Raw genomic sequence first — 24,523 nt, 5'->3', positions numbered from 1 at the left:
ATACCAATCCTTTGTTTCACAGGTAAGAATGCAGACAGACTCACCTGACCACTCCCTCATCGAGAGCAGGGTCAGCCAGGTAGGAACTATAAGGTCACAATCCAGAGGTCAGCCTTGACACCCAAACGTTCTATTATTAAAAAAGTTGCCATGTGCTGTAAACTTCCTCATCTCCATGGGCATTTTCACCCTCTCTAGTCCTAGTTCAAACTGGCAAGGCCCTCATCTTTGAATGCTTTTTAAAAATTTTTCATTTATTTTTCTTTTGTGTGTGGGTGTTTTGCCTGCATGTGGGTATGTGCACCATGTGTGTGCAGTCCCCACAGAGGCCAGAAGAGGGCATCAGATCCTCTAGAACTAGAGTTACAGACGGTTGTGAGCTGCTGTGTGGGTGCTGGAAACCGGGCCTGGGTCCTCTGCAAGTCCAGTAGTAAGTTCTTAACTACGGAGCCATCTCTCCAGCCCTGCTGTCATTAGTTTTTTGTTTCCTGTCACCTCCTTGAGCCATGTACACATTTCAGTACTCTTTGCATATTTACCACTGGCAGCAAGGACTTCTAGCCAGGATGGAGTTTGAGAATATAGACTATCCATTTCTTTATCATATTTTATTTTTTCTTATTTCCTGACCCAAAGTAGCCAGATTCACACTGCTAATAAGAACCTGGAAGTCTCAACACAGCAACTTTTCTTTATCGTACTTTATATGCAGTATTCTGGGTTGGCTCAGTCACCTAGGTTTCTTGGGTCCAACCTGGAACCATCACTCCCGTGATATTTAATTAAATGGCCTTGCTTTTCTCAGCGAGGCTGGCCCTCTTTCCCTCCAACAGATCTTGCTGCTCTGGACCTGTGTCCCAGAGGGTGCAGTCCAGCTTCCTGGGGTGTCTCCATCACCTGATAAACATAACTCTGCTCCAATCCCTCACTCAACTCTGTGTCACGGTGCTTTCCTGTCTGCCTCCTCGCTTTGTATTTCTCCCTGAGATAGTGTTTCTCTGTGTAGCCCTGGCTGTCCTGGAACTCACTCTTGTAGACCAGGCTGGCCTTAAACTCACAGAGATCCACCTGCCTCTGCCTCCTGAGTGCTTGGATTAAAGGTGAGTGCCACTACTAACCAGAATCCTCCTTGCTTTTATTTTCAAAATTTTATACTTGTATTTCCCTCTGGATTCACTTGTCTTTTGACTCATAGTCATTCCCAAAGTTTCTCTCTCTTATCCTCCCATTCTGTGGCCCATAGGCTTTTTTTTTTTTCTTCACAGGCCATTTGGGTAGTGGTCCATCCAGCACTTCCTTGTTTTGGAGGGAGGGGGCAAATTTTAGGTAAGAAAAACATAACTTAATCTCAGTTGGCCATGGTAGCATACTCCTATAATAACAGTCCTAAGAATTCAGAAGCAAGAGGACCACAGCCCAAGGCTAACCTGGGCTACATGGTAAGGTCCTCTGAGAATGTAAAGAGCTGACAATACAGGGCAAGCATGCTCAAGACCCTGGGTTCAGTCTCTAACTCTGAAGAGAAAAAGAAAATAAAAGAACTATACACTGGGAAACATTCTCAAGCTCAGGGCACACAGTCAGAAATCTAAGATCTGCGTCTCCCCACAGAGCAGCGATGATGTCACTCTAGGTGTGCCGTCTGCGGAGCATGGCCTCAGTTCAGCTGGGTTCTAAAAGACGGAGCTCGATGTCAGCCTCCTGGTGGAGTCACCTGGCATCCATCTCAGTGGGTAAGACAGCCCTGGATGCTGCACCCCACTTTGCAGCAGGTCCTCCCATCTAATAGGAAGTCTCCAGCCACATCTCTCCCCCTCCCCCCAAGTGCAACTGACTGTTTAGATTCTACATGCGTGTGTCTGACATTTGGAACCAACATATTTCCATACCTTCCGGAGTGGCTCACACTTACATCCCTATAGCTTGGATTTTCCAAGTCATGAAGAAATGAGGATTGTACCATTCCTCTGAAAGAGCTCCTGGAATCCCAGCTATTGGCTTCAGTGAACAGTCTCCATATTTAAATACTACCTTTGTTAGCAAATACGCAGTGTGACAAATGATTGGGAAATCACAGTGGCCCAGGACTTTCGCGTTCATGGGCAAGACATATTTCAGAGGATTTGGGCATGTATCCAATAGGATTTGAGACTCTCTGAAGCATGGCCTAAGTGCTGAAGTAAAGGAATAAAAAGGATGCTTGCAGACTAAAGTGGAAACCAACCCCCCCTTCTATTTCCAGGCTTTACTAACTGTAGGCATAGGACTGCCAGGCACATAGGTCAGTACTGAGTTCCGGCTGCCACTAGAGTCTTGTGTGAGCAGCTACATCTCAGTCATACTAGTTTTCCACAACTCCATTGAGGTCACCATGCAGAATGAATGTCACCACCCGGACTGGACTTTACTTGGACTGCTTAAACAGTATGGTACCAGACAAGCTCATGTCACCAGCACAGCCCATCCCAGGACCCCATCCTCCGCCACCAAATTGCTGCTTAGCTTTCCCTCATCACTGTTTTCCAACTGCCTGTCAAGGAATTTAAGGTGTACTTGTATTTTTAATTATGTGTCTGTCTGTCTGTGTAGGGTATGTACATGTGAGTGCAGTTGCATAAGGTGGCCATAAGAGGGCGCCAGATCCTCTGGAACTGGAGTTACAGGGGTTTTGTAAGGTTCCCTACATGGGTGCTGGGAACTCAACTCAGGATCTCTGCAAGAGCAGCTAGTGCTCTTACCCAGAGAGCCATCTCTCCAGCTTCTTTGTTTATTTTTGTTTATTAAGATTATTAAAACTAACAAATATTATTTGAAAATGCTTAAATATCTAAAAATATTTTCGTGATCATGATAGACTTTCATATACTCTAACAGTGCCAACAAAAATATAGTTATAGACATAGTTTAAAAATATTTCAGGATACTTGTAATAGTATAAATATCTAACACTTTATGCTGGTAACATGTCTTTTTAAGGATGATGCAAGCACATTAGTTAATTTTTTCTGAATATAGTCATCATACGTTCACTCCTTATTCCCTTAGGGGAATTTCCTTATAAGGCATTTTCAATAAAGAAATAAAGAAATTTTGCCATGCATTGCTTCTATCTAAAACGTACTTGGAGAAGTGCTATTAATATCTTTAACCGACTTCACAAAATATACCAAAGTAACAGTGCCAAAATTTCTATTTCATGAGTGAATGGAGATGTGTAAGAATGTTAGTGTGCGTGCGTGTGTGTGTGTGTGTGTGTGAGAGAGAGAGAGAGAGAGAGAGAGAGAGAGAGAGAGAGAGAGAGAGCGCCACGACACAAGCTCCCATGCCAACCTAGCTACTTCATGTGAGCTCTAGGGATTGAACCCACAATCTCATGCTTATGGGGGCGAGAGCTTTCTTTCCCTGGCCTGAACTTCTTTGAACAAGATCCACAGTAGATAACAACTGTAACTATTACTACCCACACAGACATTATGTGTGCATACGAAAAGATACTTTTAAAACTGATTGTGCTATGTTGGTATACAAAATAGTGGGCTTTCTTATGCCTTCTCTGTATATGAAAATTTGGTTTTGCAAGCTGATTGACACACTAAACACGTCTCAGTTCTCATCTAGTCTATTTAATTGTTTTAACTGAACTTGACTCACAAAACTAATTTTCTGATCCATTGGTGATTTAACGCTGTAGAGTCTCAAGAATAAGATGCGGAGGCTGGAGATTTGACTCAGAGGTTAAGAGCACTGCCTGCTCTTCCTGAGGACCTGGGCTCTATTCATTACCTACACCGTAGCTGGCAACCATCTGTAAATCCAGTTCCAGAGGGTCTGACGCTCTCTTCTGGCCATTGTAGGCACAGGACACATGTGGTGCACAGACACGCATGCAGGCAAAAACGCCCACATAAATAAATAAAGAAAAAACAATAAGTGCATAAATAATAACATTTTTAAAGAATGAAAATGAGGACTTTGGAGTTCCCAGCTTTCCTGATTTTGGAAGTGGTGATTTACCCAGGAACATTTACCAGGCTGGTAGAGCATCAATCCTGAGAAGCCGGGGTCTCTGGGGGCCAAGAGAAGCATCAAAGCAGTGTGGGGTGCACTTATCCCTTTTTCTAGGAACAATGACTTTCTGATTAATGACTTTGCAAGCTGCTCATTAAAACCTGGTTTTGTGAAGTGTGTTCTTGGTCCGGTTACTGCTCTCAGATTGGTCAGGTTACTGCTTACAGTGGACTCGGTGTGTTAGGTTACTGTCTCCACTGAAAAGTACTTTAGAAAAGAAAAACTGAACTTAAGCAAAAACCCAGATTCCCGGCACCAGTTAAAGGTATACTCTGTCAAAGACAGAGAGCACAAGCCACAGCAAGTGAGCTAAGAGAGCCTCCTACATTCTATGACCATTTACTGATAATAAGTCATGAAGAAATTAATTTTAAAATAATCCTTTGGTACACATGCACTTTATCATTTTATTTAAAAAGGGAAGGCCAATTTGCCCATGAATGAGATGGATTTGCTTGTGCATCTGGCACAGCATAATACAGAGTGCTATTGATCTGATATTTACATTCTGACTGGCAGGAAGAAAATTCCTCACCTGTAGTAAGGAAACCACTGCTTCTATAAGAGCAGAAATCTTTGCACATGCAGGAAAAACACAGGATTCGTAGCACACAATGGCTTCAAATCCAAGCTGCGGCATTTCAGGCAGTGTTTGCTGATACCACAGCCGGTGCACAGTGCTCAGACAGTGCTGAGAACCATGGCGACAGTGAAGTCACCCGGTGCCACACAAGCCAGCACTGCCCAAAATATCAGGCTCGTTCTGCATTTGCCCTTGAATTGAATTTTGGTCATTGTTATTTGGAAACCTTTACTGTTGGCGGAATCTTTGCCACCTGCCCTGGGACCCCCGTACGGGGTTGTGACCCTCAGTGTGTCAGTGGAGGAGTGAGTGGTCCTGTGATCAGCATGTATTCTAAAAGTGCAGGCCTCGAGGTCCAAAGAAACTCACATTCTTGAGTTACCAATCAGCACAAAGGTTATCTTGGAAGGTAGTCGCCCCCGATATCGGAATAGTCCCACAAAACCAGAGTCGGCTTGTGGGAGCATACCAAATAAATATTTTCTGGAAAAGGGGTCCTCAAATGGCTCAAGGGGTGAAGAATGCTGGCTGTTCTTCCACAATCACCTGGAGAGATTTACAATCACCTATAATTCCACTTTCAGGGTGTCTGATAGCCTCCATAGGTGCCACCCGCCCCCTCCCCCCCCAGAAATCTTTAAAACAACAAACAAGCAGGTTATTTGGATGTGGAGTCACGAAGTGTTAGTGAACAGCAGCTGCTTGTCAGCAGTCAGATTTGAGTCCCTTTGGACACAAGCTGGCCACACCGGAACGGAGCTAACAGCACCGCACAGTGTCCTGGAGCACGCGCTGCACACAGCAAATCCACCCTAGAGCCACTTGCAGGAGAAACATTTGCTGGCCCCGTGGGCTCAACCCCAACTCACTGCTGTGGGCTGAAACACCATTATGGAAATACCACGGGAAAAGTCTGTGTCTTCTTTCCCCAAACACGATTAAATAGGCTAAAAGTCTAATATATCCCCAAATGATAAATTCTCAGGATCAGTCAGGGTCCCCCCCCCCCAACATGCATACTTAATACATTTTCTTCATTGAGCAAGAAGATAACAAACCAAATAAATATAGTGTATGTGTTGGGGGGGGGGGGAGATGAGCCTGACATTTTCCCGAGCTTCTGGATTCAAATATTCTATTTCTAATTATAGAGCCACAGTGGGGCTGTCTGAGGTTGAAATGTAAAATGAGTGAGAAGAAATTGCTTCCTGCATGAAGTCGTGTTGGATCACCTCCTGAAGGGAAATATCATTGGTCTTTTGTTCCCTATCAAGATACAAAACATGATACCTTTCGCCTTAATGATTTGGGTTTCCAGGTAGTCACATTAGAGATGCAGAAACACAATACGTGGCCTGGTGCCCATAAGTCAGCACAGCACAGCCTCGCTGATTAGAGAGTCTTCCTGGGTTAACTGCCAGAGTCATTAAGATGCCACTTACACACATGAGCACCCCGGACATCATTCTCTGACGTGCTCCTCCGTGCAGACCTCATTAAGACATCATAGCTAACTCACTTGTGATGATACGGGATGCAGACAGCAGACACAGTGGCATCGTCTAAGTAGATACATTTTCTTGACTGTCAAGAGTGGTACCCAGGGATGCACACAACTCTCACTCTGGCCTCGACTTTACTGCCTCTAAATGGCTCACCTGTGCAGGGCACCAGTCACACCCTCTCGTTTGCCCTTTACAAAAACCCTGTGAAGCAGGCATAGTCATTTCTGTTTTGTCAATGACCAGACAAAGCCACCAACATGTGCCAGGTTTAAAACCTGATGCTGGGGGTGAGGTTGGTGACCGAGCATAGGAACTGTCTCTTCAGGTTCTACTATTGGCAATGCAATTCCTCTGTCCCCATTGCTGCCCTCTTACCCCACACTTGTCCTGCTTAGGTTTTTTTTTTTTTTTTCTTTTGGTCACTTTGACACAAGCTGGAGTCATCTGGGTTAAAACATGCCTTCATCAGATAAGCTTGTGGGCAAGTCTGGGGGGCCTTTTCTTGAATAATGATTGATGTGAGATGACCCAGTTCTTTGTACATGGTGCCACTCCTGGACAAGGGAGCCTGAGATGTTGCTTTTGGCCATGGTGTTTCCCCACAGCAACAAGAACTGAACTGACACAGAAGTCTGGAGAAGACTGGGTGCCCAGGAACTAATCTTAATTTGTCTACAATGCCATGCACTGACTAATTTGCTGCACTGAAATCTGCCTCCAAACAAACACTTGCTCTAGCGGCCACGACACCCTTTACCACTCCCTTTACCACTCTTAAAGTTGAGTCCAACTGGGAGGATTTTTCCCCCCTGAGACATGGTCTCTCTCTGTGTAACAGCCCTGGCTGTCCTGGGCTGGATGCGAACTCACAGAGATCTGCCTGCCTCTGCCTCCTGAGTGCTGCCAGCCTGGGAAGAGATTTTACACTGTAAATCCCAGGGCAGCTTCACCGAGTGGTGGGGGATGTGGAGAAGACGCCTGGCATGATGATCACATACGCTCCTGAAGGGATAAAATAGACTGAGCTTAATATGAATGCTGAACTGTAAACAGGTGTGGGAGAATTGTCTGTATTCTGTCAATTATATTTTAAATAAACGCTGATTGGCCAGTAGCCCGGCAGGAAGTATAGGCGGGACAACCAGACAGGAAGTAGAGGCGGATCAATGAGAACAAAAGAATTCTGGGAAGGAGGAAGCCCATTCCTCTGCAGTTGTGAACCCGCCACAGAAGAAGCAAGATGTGACTGCCTTGCTGAAAAAGGTACCCAGCCATGCGGTTAGCACAGACAAGAATAATGGGCTAAAGTAAGTTATAAGAGTTAATAAAAAAGCCTGAGTTAATGGGCCAACCGTTTATAGTTAATGTAGACCTCTGTGTGATTTCTTTGGGACTTAACAACTGTGGGATCTGAGCAGGCCCTCATGTTACCGTAAACAGACCTAAAATGGGAAGGAGTGGCTTCTAATTACCCTGAGAGCATTTGTGAGCCCTAAAGGGAGGCAGCTGCATCTCTCCAGTCCAGTTCAGGAACATAAATGACCCGGTTTAAATCCAATGAGCCATCAGTTTTACCCAGCTGTCCTGTCTCCAGGTGACACGCAGGGTGGAAAAAAGGCAAGCGAAGCCTGAGCACCTCTAGTCCAGCACTGGCAAACGGGGCACAAATTCAGTGTCACACAAGGACTAACGCGGAAGCTGCCATGGGCGGTTGAAATGCTTGAGCAAAACAGCATGCCGTCATGCTGCCTAAGTCAACGCTACACCATCGCGCTAAAATTTCAACTGAGCAAGCCACAGATGTTGAATTTCTCACGTGCTAAAGTGTGTCTGCTCGTCACACTGAGAAAGCAAGAGACGGGCTAAACACTATAGGAGGTGTCATAAAATATGGACAGACTGTTTCTGTTCCATCAAAGAATGAAACAATTGAAAAGAGATAAAAAAAAATGACCCATAACACTGTTAGTATATGAGGAAAGATGACTTCCTCAGGGGTTTATACGCACGCCAAACCTCAGGTGGCTTAATTCGTGGCCAGTACTTTCTAGCTGACACACACACATGGCTCTACATATGTTCAAACTCTCTGTGTGCATGAGAACTGATACTTATCTGAGTAACGATGTGAGTGCTTCAACACTCTTGATTGCCTGCTCCAAGGCCTTGGTTTCCTGCGCTGGATTCCCCAGGTGATGGACTATAACCCGGAAAAATAAACCTTCCCCCACCTGTGGCAGTTAGAATAGGAATGACCCCCATAGACTCCTATGTGTGAATGTGTGGCCCATAGAAAGCGGTACTATTAGGAGGTGTGGCCTTATTGGAATAGGTGTTGGCCTTGTTGGAGGAAGTGTGTCACTGTGGAGGCAGGCTTTGAGGTCTTATATGCTCAAGCTACACCCAGTGTGACACATAGTCTCTCCCTGCTGCTTGTAAACCAAGATACAGAACTCTCAGCTCCTTCTCCAGCACCATGTCTGCCTGCACACCTCCATGTCCTGCATGATGATAATGGACTAAACTTCTGAAACTGTAAGCCAGCCCCAATTAAATGCTTTTCTCTGTAAGAGTTGCTGTGGTCATGGCATCTTCACAGCAACAGAAACCCTAAATAAGACACTACCTCCATCCCCTCCCCGCCATTTTCTTTTGGTCAGCATCTTCTCACGGCAACAGAATCAAATCAGGGCAATGTGTATTCAAGTAAAATAGAGCTCCCTTTGTACAAAGCCTCAAACAAGCAAATGCATTTGCAAAAGTCCAGAAATGTCACTCAAGTTCACATATAAGACTCATGAGGAGATCCAAGAATCCAAAAGCTCAGCAGAATTTAGTCAATGAATTCCAAAGGGAAACTAAGTCACCAAGGACCTCCTCTTAAGACAGAGTCCTCTCTCTGTAGCACTGTCATTAAGATGAATAAAATAATCTCCAGCCTGAATATTGGTTACTTTTATTCCCCTTTCCTGGAACACAATATTGGCTCATTTCTTCACTGGCAGTATGTGGTCCAATAAAGATCTAATTGGATGGGAAATGGGCTTGCTCATGACTCTATTTGATTTTGATATATACTATTTCAGACAAGTCAATTAAAAAGATCCATTATTTCTCCATGAGTTCGAGGTCAGCATGGTCTATAGAGTGCACTCCAGAACAGGCTCCAAAGCTACAGAGAAACCCTGTCCTGAAAAAAATATATATACCGATTATTTTGTTTTTATGTAGATGTATGTGTATTTATATCTGTGTCAGTGAGCATTATGTGTGTGTACAGATGGCCCTGGAGGTCAAAAGAAGGCATCAGATCCCCCTGGAGCTAGAGGTACAGATGGTTGTGAGCCTCCTGATGTGGGTGCTGGGAACCCAAGTCCTATCCTACATAAGAGCAGGAAGCTCTCTTGACTTCTGAGCCATCTCTCCAGTCCCTAGACTCATCTTTTTTTTAAAATGGAGGGTTGTCATATTTATGAATATCATTCAACCCACCCAATGTTAATATTCATAGGGAACTCACAGCCTCAATAAAAATGAAAAAAATTCTCACCCAGGATCCAGAAGAACACGAGTTTAAATTTTTACACCTGTAAGGTGTGCTTAGAATCTTAGAACTCTGAGGTGTACCTGAACTAACTCTCCGTAGTTGTAGTTGATGTTGTGGGCATACGTATCCTCTTGAGCCACAGCAATAAGGAGCTTCACAAAGGTGGGTGTGGTCACTCTTAAGCAACTTAGTGTCTTCCCGCAATGTAGTAGGAGGGGGAGTGGGTCGCATTCCACTGCCTGGCTAGCTTAACCTCCCCGAAACAACCACACTGAAATAGTATTAATTAAAACACTGCCTAGCCCATTAGCTCTAGCCTCTTACTGGCTAGCTCTCACATCTTAATTAACCCATTTCTATTAATGTGTATTGCCACTTGACTGTGGCTTACCGGTATGAGTCTAACCAGTGTCCGTCTTGGGCAGGAGAATCATGGCATCTGCCACACTTCCCTTCTTCCCAGCATTCTGTTCTGTCTACTCTGCCCACCTAAGGGCTGTCCTATCAAAAGGCCAAGGCAGTTTTCTTTATTCAACCAACGAAAGCAACACATAGAAAGAAGAACCTCCTACACCACCCCAACCTTAAACCCATGCTGGGCGTGGACAGCCTAAGCCTTCCTCAAATCCATGATACCTTGAATTCACTATATGCTAGGAAGCTAGAGGATTTGGGTTTACATGCCTTCCACCTGTCCCTTCCCCATTGTGGGGCTGAGGGGCATAAAAGACCATGCAACAAACATCTCTCTCAAAATTGAGTAAAATTTGATCAGAGTCAAAAAAAGAGGCTGAAGAGGAGGAAAAAGAGCTAGGGTCACGCTTCTTATGTCTTGGAGTAATTCAAAATATTGATCAAGATGCTGGTCAGGGAGGGTATCCAGGTGATACTGGCCATCAGTCTAGACAGTAGGGCTGAGGCGCTGTGTGTGCATGAGATGGGTGTGGGCTACAGGTAGGGCTCCTGTTCCAGCTGGCTCCTGATCTACAGATTTCATTGCACAGACACAGTTGGGAGCTCAGAAGGATGTACCAGCCCAGACTGTCTTCTGCTAACTAGGGATGAAACACATATATACATTTTCCTCAACATAACTAGTTTTCACTTTGTGGACTGAAGGACATAATACAACAAAGAATGAGGTTTTCATTTCAGTTATAAAGTCCAAGGAAAAGCACACAGTATAGCACGCGTGTGTGTCACTGGCATTTCTGACAAATACCCGACTGTTTAACAAACACTCTGGAGGAACTAGAACACGAGGCAGGTGCTCATCCAGTCTGCACTAGCCGCTAAGTGGTGATGAGCATCAGCATTAGAAGCTTTTATGGTTATTGATGGCTTATTTAAATAGGCTGCTGCAGTCTCCTGGGCCCATCACCACTTCTGCAGAGGAACCAGGCACTTATAAAGCCAAGATGGGGAAGTCACGTCAGGAGATAAGTGCTTTGTGGTACTTAAACCATAATGGCCTTGATCAGCATCCATGATGTAAGAGGGCAGTGACCCTTCCTGATGGCTTCCACCCAATCAGCCACCAAGTATCTTGCCGTGTGAACTGCTAACACCATCCTGGAAGAGGAATGATCTTTTATAGTAGTTATGCAGCCACGGGGAAACTTAACCGTTGTAACAGCCACAGGAAATACGGTAAACTTTGTTCTTTCAGATGCAGCCATTCCTTTGCTGAGAGGGAAAAAAAATGCAGAATAAATAAAAGTTTCAGAGCCAAAAGGCTGGCAGAGTAGAACTGGTGGCCTTGGCTTCACTTTGGGGAGGAGGGGAAGAACAGAGAGACGGTGGAAGTGGCTGTCATGCTGGCCAGGAGAAAGAGATGTTGGAAAGCAAGGGAATTTGGTGGCTGGTGAGTTCAAGGTGTTCGGCCATGGGATAACTGAAAGAGTACCAAAGGGGATATTTGTATTTAGTTGTTCATGGGCACAATATCTAGCTAGAAGAACCAAGCCGGAATAAGTCTCACTAGGAAGGCACTGAGCCAGCTCCAAGGGACGGCAGTGGGGCAGGCTGCCTCTGAATGTCTCCTTGGCAACCAAAGTTTGGCTACCTAGTGGCTTATTAGACTTTGAATTCAGGGAAAGTCCATAGAGGAGAAGCCGGATCTAGTCCATTTCTGAGCAGCTCCCGAGACGGATGGGGGATTTAAAAGGCCATGCAGTTTGGGTATCATCCATGGATTTCAATGTCCCTCGTCAGCTTTGCTCCCAGGAGGAGCACTCTCCAAGAGCCAGCTGTAGAAATGTTAATTATAAGAGGGGGTGGGGGCGCCGGCTGGCTTTCTTTGGGGCACATGGCAGATGGGCTTGGTTTTAAGAGGCAGTGGATGGGGCTGTGTGTCTCATGACATTCATCCATCACTGGATGCTGAGCAGGAAAAGCCCATTTGTACTTCCCTGTCAGCGCCACCAGGAACTCTGGAACCCCGTGCAGTTCATACAAACAGGGGGAGACTTAAAATCTGGGCAGAGGGAAGACCCCAGTGCAGAGGTCTCACTCAGGCAGAAGCTAAGCTTGGGCTACCAGAAAACTCATGAGGTACACGGAACTTTTGGTATTAAGACAGATATAGGCCTATGCCCTGTTACTGAGAAGTGACTAATTTTATATTTACTTATTTTTATACTTTTCATTATTATTTTAGTTTATGTGTACGTGTGAGGGTTTGCCTGAGTGTACGTATGTGTACCCCATGTACGGGAGCCCAGAGAGCTCAGAAGAGGTGGCATTGCCTGGAACTGGAGGAACAAAGAATTATGAATCACCATGTGGGTGTTGGGAAATGAACCCAGGTCCTCTGGAAGATCAGTAAGCATGTTTAACCAGTGAGCCATCTCGGCAGTCCCAAGAAATGACCTTTATAGCGTCTCAAACACAGGAATGGCAGCCTGGTGACAGTCTGCTGAAAATAATCTATGTAATAATTTGCTATCATGGATAAGGTATCTGATATAAATTTTGCCGGGGGAAAAGCAGCTTATAAAATAACATATTGAATGGATCTGTTCTTGTAAATATTACATCAAAATTTGGAAAATAACCTAGGAAGAAATAAAACTCAAATATCAATTAATGTGTAGAAGGTAGGTTGGTGGATGGTTTCTTTTTTCTCCTATTCCGTTACCTAAATTTTCAGATGTTTCTTTATTGAACATACATTCCTTACAGAAGAGAACATTCTAGAAACATTTTAGCACTGAAAGCTGAAGAGACTGCCCTGTGTATAAAAGCATTTGCAAGGCAAAAACAAAGCCCAGAGTTTGGATCCTTGAACCCTTGTTAGAACTGGGTGGGTATGGTGGCTAGCCTGTAGTTCTAGCCCTCGGAGCGCAGAACTGGGATCCTAGGGCAAGCTGAGAAGCTAGGTTAACCATATCAGCAAGCTCTGGGCTCAACTGTAAGGTCCTGTCTTAATGAATAAATAAGAGAGAGAGCAACTGAGGAGTGATCCTGACTCCATACACTCTATATACACTTGTGCATGTGCACACACACATATATACACACACAGCCATAACCCATACATTCATGAACACAAACATACATGTACATGTACATACATATACCTGCAAAAATGCATTAAATTTCATTTTTTAAAAAATCCAAGTTGTACTGATTAGAAGTCAATTGGGGACTTCTGAGAATGAAAGAGCAATGTGAAAACTGATTTCTCAAAATTCCTAAGTACCTCAAGGTTTCTTTAAGGAAAGGTTAGGGGGCACAGACTTCACTGGCTCAAGCATATTTGCAAGAATGTTTAAGATCTGCTGGATACTTGGGGCTGTGGACTCTGTTATTAAATACACTGTTTAGCTATTGATTTTATAGACGCTGGAAGCTGCATATGGTCTTCTTGCTACAGAAGAAGAAAACAAATCTAGAATTCAAAGGCTGGCAAATAAAGATGACAGCTCCTAGTCTTGACACATGCGTCTTGAATGGAAGCGTTCCTCTTGTTCTACTTTCGGGGGAATTTAATTCTACTGCTGCATTGAGTGGGCGCAGCCTCCTGCAGGGAATAGAGAGCGTTCTGCTCTCCTTCATTTAAAAGCGCCTCGTTTTCCTTCTGCCTCCCACACTCATGTGAGAAGAGATGGGTTTCTGGGGGAAAGAATTCTGAGTTGGACTTGAAGAGGTAGGCAAGGGCGTGGTGTATGTGTGTGACGGTGAAAGGCGACAGGAGGCTTGCCTTGACCGTGGACATGGCTGGGCTGGATCAGAGAGAGAAAACATCTCCAGCATTCACTAGACCGTCACAAGAGAGATTCCCAAGTCAGCAGTAGCAGGGGAAGCACCCGTGCATTGGATACCTGATGCAAATGACTGTACAGATGTACAGCCAACCTGCCAGGAAGAAACCAATAACCCACACAATAGACAAGGATGCCCCGTGCCCCTGAGCCCCTGAGCCCCTATGCCCTTGCGCCCATGTGCAGTACTGCCTAGTGCTGAAATGACAGCTCTTAGGATGTGCTGGGCTCTTTCTCCAACTTCCTCATTGGCTGTCAGGGTGACTTTGGGAAAAGACCTAACCTGTTCGTTCTTCACTTCCCTGATCTGTAAGACGGCGACAGTAACTGACTGTATCACACAGAGGAATTAAACAATCTAAACAGGAAAAGCAAAGCCTTGGGGCAACGCCAACCACACAGCCTTCCACAGACATTGATTCCCTCTCATGCTGGGCACAGAGGGCAGCTAGTTCAGATCCGCTTGAGCCACAGACCCTTTATTCCCCAGACTCCCAACATCTTACCCTCCGTATCCAAGGGGAACTGGGCCTTCAGGGATTCCAACATTCATGGATGGTTAAGTCTCAAGATACGATGGTGAAGACTTGCATAGACTCACATGCATTTTGCCGTACACACATCTAGAGATTCACCGTAACCAGTATGGTGCAAACACTAATAATAAATAACAGTAGCAGCATCACTGCTCAGAGCCCAGTTGCTTAAACTGTGAGTCACAGAAAAGTCAGCCGCAGTAAAAAGGCTTCTGAATGCACAGCAAGCAAAGGTGAATCCAAAAGCAAACCGGTACAAGCCTGAGGTGTTCCTGCCAGCATTCGCCTGCCTTGTATCATGCGCCTTCACTGTGATGTTGGTAGTGAACATACAACATGCCTTGCGTGGCGCGAGCCATCACCGCTGGTCAAGGGACAAAGCCTGAAACATCTCCACTCCCATTCGAGACCACAGCACATTGTCAATTGTGGCGTTCCTACTGAGCATGTAAAGCCTTTTGTTTCTATAGAAATAAAATGGCTTAATTATGGAAAACAAAGACTTTTCACTACCTCCCTACCATCATCCCCCACTCAGCTATCCCATCAGTGTGTCTCTTTCTTAGAAAGACAGGTTTTAAAAGTTGCTCTTCGTGTTGCTGGCTTGAGCTTCATACAAAAACAAAACATCAACAACAACAAAAAGGAAATCATTAAGGAATTTCAGCCTAAGAGTAAAGCAGAACTTCCAACCATTTCTGAAACGGTCCTAACACACTTCTACATTTTATACTATGTCTTTCTGAGGAGCCGTATTGTCAGTATTAATGATCAGTCAAAATATCGACCGACTCTGAAAAACACTGAGGCTGCGGGCGATGCCCTGTAGTACCTACTATTTAGTCACAATTTAATCCTTTGTGTCAAAACAAACAAGCAGATCCACCTCATTAGTATGCAAATTTGCTGTCACCTTTAATAAATAATAAAGTTAGGTGTGAATCAAAGAATTGTTTAAAATAAATTTATCTACTGTTAGTAAGTGCTTCATTTTTGTACCTATTTAACATACCTACTGGGGTGGTTTGAATGAGAATGGCCCCACTAGGCTCACGTATTTGAATGCTTAGTCACCCAGGAGTGCCCTATTTCAAAGGATTAGAAGGATTAGGAGGTGTGGTCTTGCTTAAGTGTGGCCTTGTTGGAGGAAGTGTGTTACTAGGGGCAGACTTTGAGGTTTCAAAAGTCCTGCTAAGTCCAGTCTCTCTCTCTCTCTCTCTCTCTCTCTCTCTCTCTCTCTCTCTCTCTCTCTCTCCTTCTCTCTCTTAGTCTGTGCATCAGGCTGTAGCTCTCAGGTCCAGTGCCATGCCTGCTACCGTGTTTCCTCCCATGATGATAATGGACTAAACCTCTGAAACCAAAAGCAAGACCCTAATTAAATGCATTCTTTTGTAAGAGTTGCCTTGGTCACAGTGTCTTTTCACAGCAGTAGAAGAGCAACGAGGACACCTACATACCTAGGGTCAAGTAAAAGTTCCTTGGCTGACAAGAGATTGCAAGTACAAAATACTTAAGAAACTTGCCTGCGCACAGGGGTGGGATCATCCACTAGAACACAAACAACCTGCCCAGTGACCACAACTGCAGAGAAAAAGGATTCCCTGCCCCTCAGAACCAATCAACTGCAAATATCCCCACACTGGAGTTTCGAGTGTCTTGATCTTCCACAGGTCTTGTATCGGCAACCATGACGCTGTGAGGTCATGGCCTGTTAGCGTCTAACAGACTTATGTGTAATGCCTCCTTTTCTTTCTGATGGTTTACCCACGGGGATCTTTATCATACAGTACACACTCTCTCGCTTTCTCAGGAGAAACACTGTATACCTGACTACCATCACCATTAAGGACCAAGAGTTGCATGGCTGGACCATCTGGCAGGATGACTCAGATATAATTAATGTTTACTGAATGAGTACATCCATCAGACCCCAAGGTAGGTGTTTCTGCCTTTTTATAGAACATTTTATGAATCTATGGGACTAACTGATTAGCTAACCATTAAAATAAAACCCCCATATGTTAACTGTGAGTTTTAGTTTCTGTGTCCTAATATTCTGATCTCTCAAGGCCTGGATAACTAAGCAGAACCCACCCCATCTCCTTCAGTAGCACCCAGACTGAGGACCACTGTAACCCCAGGGCCAGGTACTGAACCACCAGGGCCAGTCATTCTTCAGACTGCCTGCTGAAATGGTTCAGACTAGCCAGTTTCCACCCTCCGACCCTGCTTCTCCTGTTCCTGCCCACACTACCCCTTCCTCCTTCTGCCTCCAGGCCTGATGTTTCTGTGTGTGGAAACCCTGGTAGCTGTGCCAAGCTAACCTTCCAAGAGAGTGTAATACAGACATCTTGCTCAATGGCTGTCATTTTTATGTTTCCTATTGCACCAGATTAAAACAGACCTGAGCTGATCAGAACAGCCCCCAAAATTGTGGAATTAGTTTTCTGTCCTTCCAGTCTCTATATTCAGTAAGCAAGCTTTAAATTTTCTTTGTAATTTTCACTACTTTGCCTCATGTTCATGTTAACAATACTTAACAAAGCAGTTTTGTTTAAGTTTTATTGGTATACATCTAAAAAGATTCAATTAAAATGACTTCCTGTTAGATAAAAGATCCAGTCCTTGTCTGTCTTCACAGTACTACAGTTTAACTGTGCCACCTGAGGCTGGGGCTACTCCGGTGACCTTCCACCCACAACAATTACTCTCTCCTCAGTGGGCAGCCTGGATGTATCCAAGAAGCCCACGAGTGAACTACGTGTCCAGGCCCCCCTGTTACTGGGATGGAGGCAGGTGTAGCTACGGCATATGTAAACTGGGGTTCTCTGGGCAATGTGTATTCAGTGCAGGTCCCTGGGACTGCTTCTGCTGGCATGGTCACCGCACTCTCTGTTGACATAATTGTCCATCTGCCTGCAATTGGTCTAGAAGTGCTTTCTGCTTGAGCAGGCAGCGGTGAGGAGATTGAGTCACCAGCGAATGGAGGTCTTCACTGTGCAGCAAGACTGGCCTTCCTTCCTTTGTTCCTTCTCTTTCCTTCCTCTCCTTCCATCCCTCCCTTTCTTTTCTACCCTCCTTATCTATCTTTTTTCATTCCTCCTTTTCTCTGAAACACGTCAAACTATCTCTATAGCCCATTCTGGCATTGAAACTCAAGGTGGGCACACATTCTCAGGGCGGTACACCCAGGCAAGGCCACAGCACTGACTCCTGCTTCAGTGGTCCAACTGGAGAGAAGGGACAGTCTTTCTCTACTCATTACACAATATGTTGGCGGCCCAAAGGAAAACACATGAAATTATTATAGAGTTCAAATACGCAGTGAGTTCAGGTCATATAAAAGGACCCAGATAGAAATCATAAATTCCTCCCATGGAAAATAATAATAAAAGTACTGAGATTTAACCCACCACGAGCTGTTTTGTAATGCCATCAAACACTTTGAGCAGGGACTCTGTAGATCCAGCGCAGGACTTACTGCGGCTGGCCTGTGTTTGGCGTTCTTACAGATGTCAGAATTTGAAGACAACTTGATGTGTTTCCACAACCTCCCACGAGGGGCTCACACTCACTCATCCTACACATGATTACTGTGCATCACCGTTCCACGTGGTTACTATCCATACAGCACAGGACACAGACAGCCTCTGCCTTCCCAGAGCCGACAGTCCAACAAGCAGGTCCACGTAAGTCACCCATGTTTTACCCGCGTTTAAGCATACATGGAAACTGTGTGTGTTTTATAACTGATGATCTAGTAACATGGATGACAATTTGACAACAGCGGTAGCACACACACACGTCCGTTAGCTCAGCCACACACGTCCATCTTGTTTTCACTGTTACCCGGATATGTGCCAGGGGATCCTATCCTCTAGGCATAACATGGTAGTGCTGCCTTGAAATGAGAGTAATTGTGATTGCTCACAGGAGAGCGGGCACAAGATCCAGCCCACAAACTTTCCCTTGTAGAGGGTGGGGGCTGCATGAGGTAGCATGAGATTCACCCCCCCCAGGATGTATAAACAGGTAGTTGCTGAGGGGGTGGATGGGTATTCTTCTCCAGTGAAGTAGGAATCCGTACGTGGTTCCACTCTTGCAAGTAACCCCAATTAAACTCACTGGTTCACCCAAGCTAGATCTGCTTGGGTGGAATCATTTCTTTGGTTTGTCACTGGTGCCCTATCTTGGGTGAGCAGACATTTGGTTACATTTCCCCACCCCGGGGAAAGTTAATGCAGCAATGTTTCATTTAAGTTCTTTAAACAAAGATCATGTATGACTTGGCACACTGCAAGATGTAACTATGTATGCACCACGGCAGGGAAGAGAGCAGCGGGACAGAAACGGCAGATCACTAAAGAAAAGATTTCTCTTTGATTGGCATTTCCACTGTGCTTTGCAAAGCTAGATATAAATGCTTCACCAGCCTTAAGAACGACACTGATGAAGTTGTTACCGTCTGTTACTGGGTTCATGCATATACATCGTCTGTCCATCACTGGCCAAGCAGAGAAGAGGGAACCTCACCTCGCTTCAGGAATAGCCTTAATCAGACCGGCCTGTGGGCATGTCTGCAGGGGGGGGCACTTTCTTGATTGTTAATTGATATAGGGAGGCCATTCACCGTGGGAAGTACCAACCCTGGGCTTGTGGTACTGGGTTTTGTGAGAAACACTGGTTGAACAGGAGCCAAAGGCAGCAAGCCAGTAAGCGGTATTCTTAGGCAGTCTCTGCTTCAATTCCTGCCTCCAGTCTTACATCTAGGCTTCGTCCAATATTGGACCATAACCTGTGTCCTAGTTTGGTTTCTGTTGCTGAGATAAACACCACGACCAAAAGCAATTCGGGGAGACTAGGGCTTGGTTCTAGACCATCATCAAGAGAAGTCAGGAGTGCAGGGCTGGAACCTGGAGGTGGGAACTCATACGCATAAGCAGAGAGCCACAGACGAGAGAAGAACGCTGCTTATTGGCTGCTTTCCGACACCACCCAGGACCTGCCTGGGTATGGCACCACAGACAATGAGCTGGGCCCTTCCCACATCAACTGTCAATCGAGGGAGTGTCCCACAGATGTACCCATGGGCCAATCTGATGGAGGCGGTTCCTCACTGACATTCCCTCTTTCCGGATGACTCAAGCTTGTGTCTAGTTGACAAAAGCCAACCAGCACAATCTGTGAGCCAGACGAACACTTTCTTCCCCAAGGTGCTGTCAGTCAGTGTCCCATCCCAGCCATGGGAAACAGACTAGGACACAACGGCAGAAGACTGTGAACTGCAGGTGAGTGCTGTGGTCCACACACACAGCGTCAGGAGTGGCACGCATAAAACTGCCCAGCCTTTGGCTTTCTCAGATAGCATAAAAATGATGTCCAGTCTCCCAGCTGAGGATACTTTAGAGTCGGTGAAATATGATTTTCTTAAAAAAAAAAAAAAGCAAGATAGATTGCTTTTTATTGAGAAGCTTTAGGAACCGAGTGAAAGGCTGTTGGTTTTCGACGGTTGTAAGTCCTCGACACCTTTGCACGGGACACTTTTAAGGAAACCGGAAAATGTTGCTAATTCTACATAGTTTCACAGATCAGTAGTCATTTAAAGAAGCCTAGTGACACTCAATCCAAACATGTTTTTGGCGCATCTTCACTCTGGGGCAAGGGACAAACTGCTCGTTCTGCTTTCTCTGGTATTTGGTGCTCCAGTCTAGAAGCAGGAGATGGGGAATGCTGGGGCTGTGCTAGACACCCAAACCTTACCGCTGCTGGAGAGGATGGGGTGAAATCGTTGCATGCGAGGCTTGATCTGAAACATCAAAGTATACACACAGACTCCGAGACTCTAAATACTTAGGGTAAAAGCAGTCCAGTGCCAAAAACAGGGATGTGTTTCCAGGTAGCAGGGGCACAGCTCAAAAAATGCATTTGTTTCCTTTGCACCGTAGTGCTGTGAAATCATTCTGAACCAAAGAGAGTTGAGAACCATACCAAGAACACACACACGCACGCACACACAGAAACACACCCTTAGGAAGAGAAATTCCATAATAATGGCTATAAATTATAACAGACTTCATTTTTTTGGGCACAGTTTCAAAACTTACTGGGTCACAGTTGGGACCTCCGTTTTAATGCTGTTTAGTCAAATGACAAGTGCCTTGGTACAAAAGCAAATATCAAATTAGAAATAGGTGTGTCGCCACATTCGTTACCGAGGCAACAGGTAAAGGGGTGTCTATATGGCAGACACATGTCAGCAGTGTTGAGAACAGGTCACAGCATCGATGAGACATTTCCCACTGTGGAGAGGAGGCCTGCTTCCCCTCCCTAAAGCATCACATTATCCTTTCCGGTCAGTAATAGGGAGTTCAGGGATCCCCTGGATTAAAATTCTTTTCCCCACCAGGTTCACTGCAGTCTTTCCTTTTAAGTAGGCCGTCCTCTGTTAGGGATTCTCTGGCAGGTGGGACAGCAGGACACGTGAGTCACTGTAAACACTGCAGGGGATGTGTGGCTGCCAATCAACAAGGTGTGCTGAACAGAAATAGCCTCAGATGACAGAGACAGTAGAGATTGCTCCTTCAGAGCCAAGCCAGTGGGGAGGGGTGCTTCAAAAGGCAAGGGCTTCACCTATCCAGACACCCCAAATCAGACCTATGGGGTAGAGCACGGGGGAAACCTGGGGTTGCCCTTCCACACCCGGGGCACACAGTCGCTCAGGGAGAAGGAAATAGTCTATGAAGATGTCTGACATGTCAGGCCAGGAGATGGCACACATTTCAATTCCCTACTGTATTATAACAAGCAAAGTCACTCTCAAAAACTGGGAGACATCACAGAACAGTGGCAGGTAGTCAGACGGACTCAGGTTCAAACCTTACCTGGATCACTCACTTGCCATGTGATTTTTTTTTAAAGAAATTAACTAAAATAAAATCAAGTCAGCAGGATATGGTGACACATGCTTGTAGTCTCACCCCTTGAGAGAGGGCAGGGAGACCACAGGGAGTTCAAGAGGTGGCCTGAGCTACAACTCAGGAAAGGTAAGGATGCTCCGTTAGAGTGATAATGAAAACAGCACACACCATCTAGGGGATGCCTGGTGCAGAGTCAGAGCTGTGCAGGACTAAGGCAGTTTCCCTAAAGGAGCTTTTGTAAGACAGAATGTGTTGGGATGCAGGGGTTAATTATAAGAATCTGAACAGGATGCCTCCGGCTAAGCAGATGTAAAGTTGTCTTACAGCATGAAAGTGCCATGATAAGAAGAGCAGACATGTGAAAATCTATGTGTGATCAGGAAAGTATTGGGATCAGATCGAATTTGACATATGTGTTAAAACCAACAAACTGCAAGGCCAAGAAGTAGCTAAATGTTACTAATGCTGCCCAGTCGTCTTATCATAGGCCTCTTCCTAGAGTCTTGGTTAGCCAGGGTTTTTTTAAAGAATTTTTTTTTAAGGTCTAGTTGTTTATTTGATGTGAACGGATGTTTTGCCTATACCATGTCATGCAGTATTTTCTGCAGATAAGAAGGGGGCATGGGATCCCCTAGAACTGGAGTTATAGATGGTTGTGAGCTGCCATGTGGGTACTGGGAATCAAACCGAGGTCCTCTGCAAGAGCAGACAGCGCTTTTTAACCACAGAGCCATCTCTTCATCTCTCGTAACCAGCACGGGTTAAGTAGAGTCTAGCTGCAGTAATTATTCTATGTTACAGAAAGCCTTGTAAATAATGTTTAATCTAGCTATCTTACTTTGACCGTTAAAACTTTTGGCTATGTTCAAATGGACACACTTATTCTGTATTCTTTGTTTTCCTTTCTCACTCTGAGAAATGGTTCACAGCACCTGTCCCAATATTAAAAAACAAGCCAATACGAACCAATGAGCAATAAAATATTAAACGCAACACACGTAGCTGACCGGCTTTGCTCAATGACTCTGGGATCTTTGGTTAGAAAGTAAAATAGGTTTAAAATTTGAAGCCTTTAAAGCATAGACCTCGATGAAGACTATTTTTACAGGCTACTGGTTAAACTCGGTTTATCCTGGGGCACTGTGGCCAAGCAAAAGCCACCAGGTTGAACTGGAGATGCGCCTGCAGAATGCCTCCTTCCCCGGGGAGAGTCCCACAGAGCAATTTCCTTTTGCAACGTTCCAAGTAAGCAGGGCTGCTCCGGTGGGAAAGTGCACGGGACCGCTGCGCTCCAGTTTAGCGCATAGTGTAGGTACACAGGTTAGTGTGCCACGGGTCCCTTTAGGGCATCGGGGACCAGGAATCCATCAAACTCTCGGTACCTAACTTTGTCCGGGAACAAACCCTCCTTGAAAACACAACCAGGCAGGAAGAGCACGTAGCGTGGGGATGCGGTCAGCTGCTGGCGAGACGGCCCTCCTCCCCCACCTCTTCCCCGGAGGGAAGCGACCCGATGGTGCGGCCCCGCCCAGCCCCACCCACCGGCTCCACAAAGCCACTGCCCAGGCGCGCGGGTCTCCTGGGGCGATGTGGGGGGTAGAGGTTGAGCAGAGCTGGTACCTTAGGAAGAGGCCGCGATGCCAGAGCCCGGGGACACCCGCAGCATCGCACTGCCGCCGCCTGCTGCTCCACCCGGGGCCGCCGAATTGCGCCCTCCCCGCTGCCCGCGCCGCGCTCCGCCGCTGCGCCCGCTTGGCTGCCGGGAGACCGCCACTGTCAAGTGCAGCCCCGCCCCCGGCGCCGGCCCAGTCGCCGGTTCATTGGCTGCGAGGGTGGCTGGCTCCGCCCCTCGGGGGCAGGTCCTCTCCAGGGGCGCGCTGGAGGGTGGGGACCCAAGCTGGGCGAGGCTTCCTGCGGGCACCAGGAGCTTCTGCTTTGCCAACCCAGAAATAGACAGCTCCAAAGAAAGGCGAGAGAGGAAGTGTCTTCTCCAGGGCGAGGGCCGTGGCTCCGCGGGACGGGTTCCCTAGGGTGGAATATTGAAATCATAGCAAGAGGACTGGGGGCTGGGTGGTTTTGTTGGATAGCGTTTTAAACAAACTTGAAATTGCTCTCACACCCCTCAACTCGTCCATTCTATGAAGGAGCTAAACCAACTTAAAACAAGCTGCCCGGCCAAGGTCATTGAGCTGGTGGTTTTGTTTTAGACTTAGTCACACGGAGATTGTTCTAACTATGTACTGTCTACCAAGCGGTTAATTGAAACTCTGTAGGGATCGAAGAAGATCAGAGGCTGCGGGTGTCGGGGGCACGGAATTGGAAGCGCTTGCTCGTGAATAGGCTTTCGTTGGGAAAGGTATGAGCACACTGCATATTTTTTTCCTAGTGGCCCTGGACACCTGACTCTTGACTGCGTTATATGCCCCTAAATTATACATTTTATGTAGTGAATTTTAATGATGTGGGAGTTATCTATCAATAAAACAGTTATAAAATGTATTGAGTTGATAGTGTTCAGTAAAACCCACATGGATCCGTAGAGTATGCCACAACTTTGACCGTTGTGGGCAGAAATTATGCTGTATGAACTGGCATCTACCCAAGCAACCTCCTCCAACAGGGCAAAGGTTCAAATCTGTCTCAATCTTGAGAGTGTCCCGCCCGGGGGTGGAGTCGGGGTGTCATTAATGAAAGAAGGTGACAATTACTATAAGGAAGGAAGCTCAGGGCTAGACCCAGAGAACCAAGATCAAAGGAAGGCTATGGGTCCAGTGATGGCCGGCCTGGGATAAGTCCAGTGTTGAGCAGTGGCAGTATCTGAGCATGAACGAGGGGCACGGCAGGTAGCCCAGCTGAACAGCCACTACACAGAACAGAGGTGGCCCCTGGGCTCAGATGAGGCATGTAGCTTATTAAGGAGTAAATTTAGGGCTCCTTCTAGGTTTCCCTAACCCTGTGCAGAATGTGATGTTGATAATAGGCCTAATTTAAAGCCATTTCATCACCTGGATCGGATCAAGGAAAGCACCCACTGTAAGGATTCAAACCTTACAGAATACAAGCAGTTTTCTGAATTCTCTGCCCGGAATTGGAGTGTTGTTG

At 45.9% G+C, this 24,523-nt stretch overlaps 1 protein-coding gene across 1 annotated transcript in view; it reads right to left on the bottom strand.

Moving 5' to 3' along the window:
- Nucleotides 1-23,173, bottom strand: part of Fry (FRY microtubule binding protein) — a 390,417-nt gene extending 367,244 nt beyond the window's left edge. The window contains exon 1 of the mRNA XM_050161917.1: nucleotides 23,042-23,173. The gene's annotated coding sequence lies outside the window, so the exon portion shown is untranslated. The remainder of the gene's footprint in view (nucleotides 1-23,041) is intronic.
- Between the last annotated feature and the right edge of the window lie 1,350 nt (nucleotides 23,174-24,523).

The sequence above is a fragment of the Alexandromys fortis genome, unplaced genomic scaffold (assembly GCF_014885135.2).
Source record: "Alexandromys fortis isolate MF-2015 unplaced genomic scaffold, M_Fortis_MF-2015_v1.1 scaffold_118, whole genome shotgun sequence".
Lineage (NCBI taxonomy): Eukaryota > Metazoa > Chordata > Mammalia > Rodentia > Cricetidae > Alexandromys > Alexandromys fortis.
Note: the sequence above shows the minus strand (reverse complement) of the source record. Positions and strands in the feature narration are given on the sequence as shown.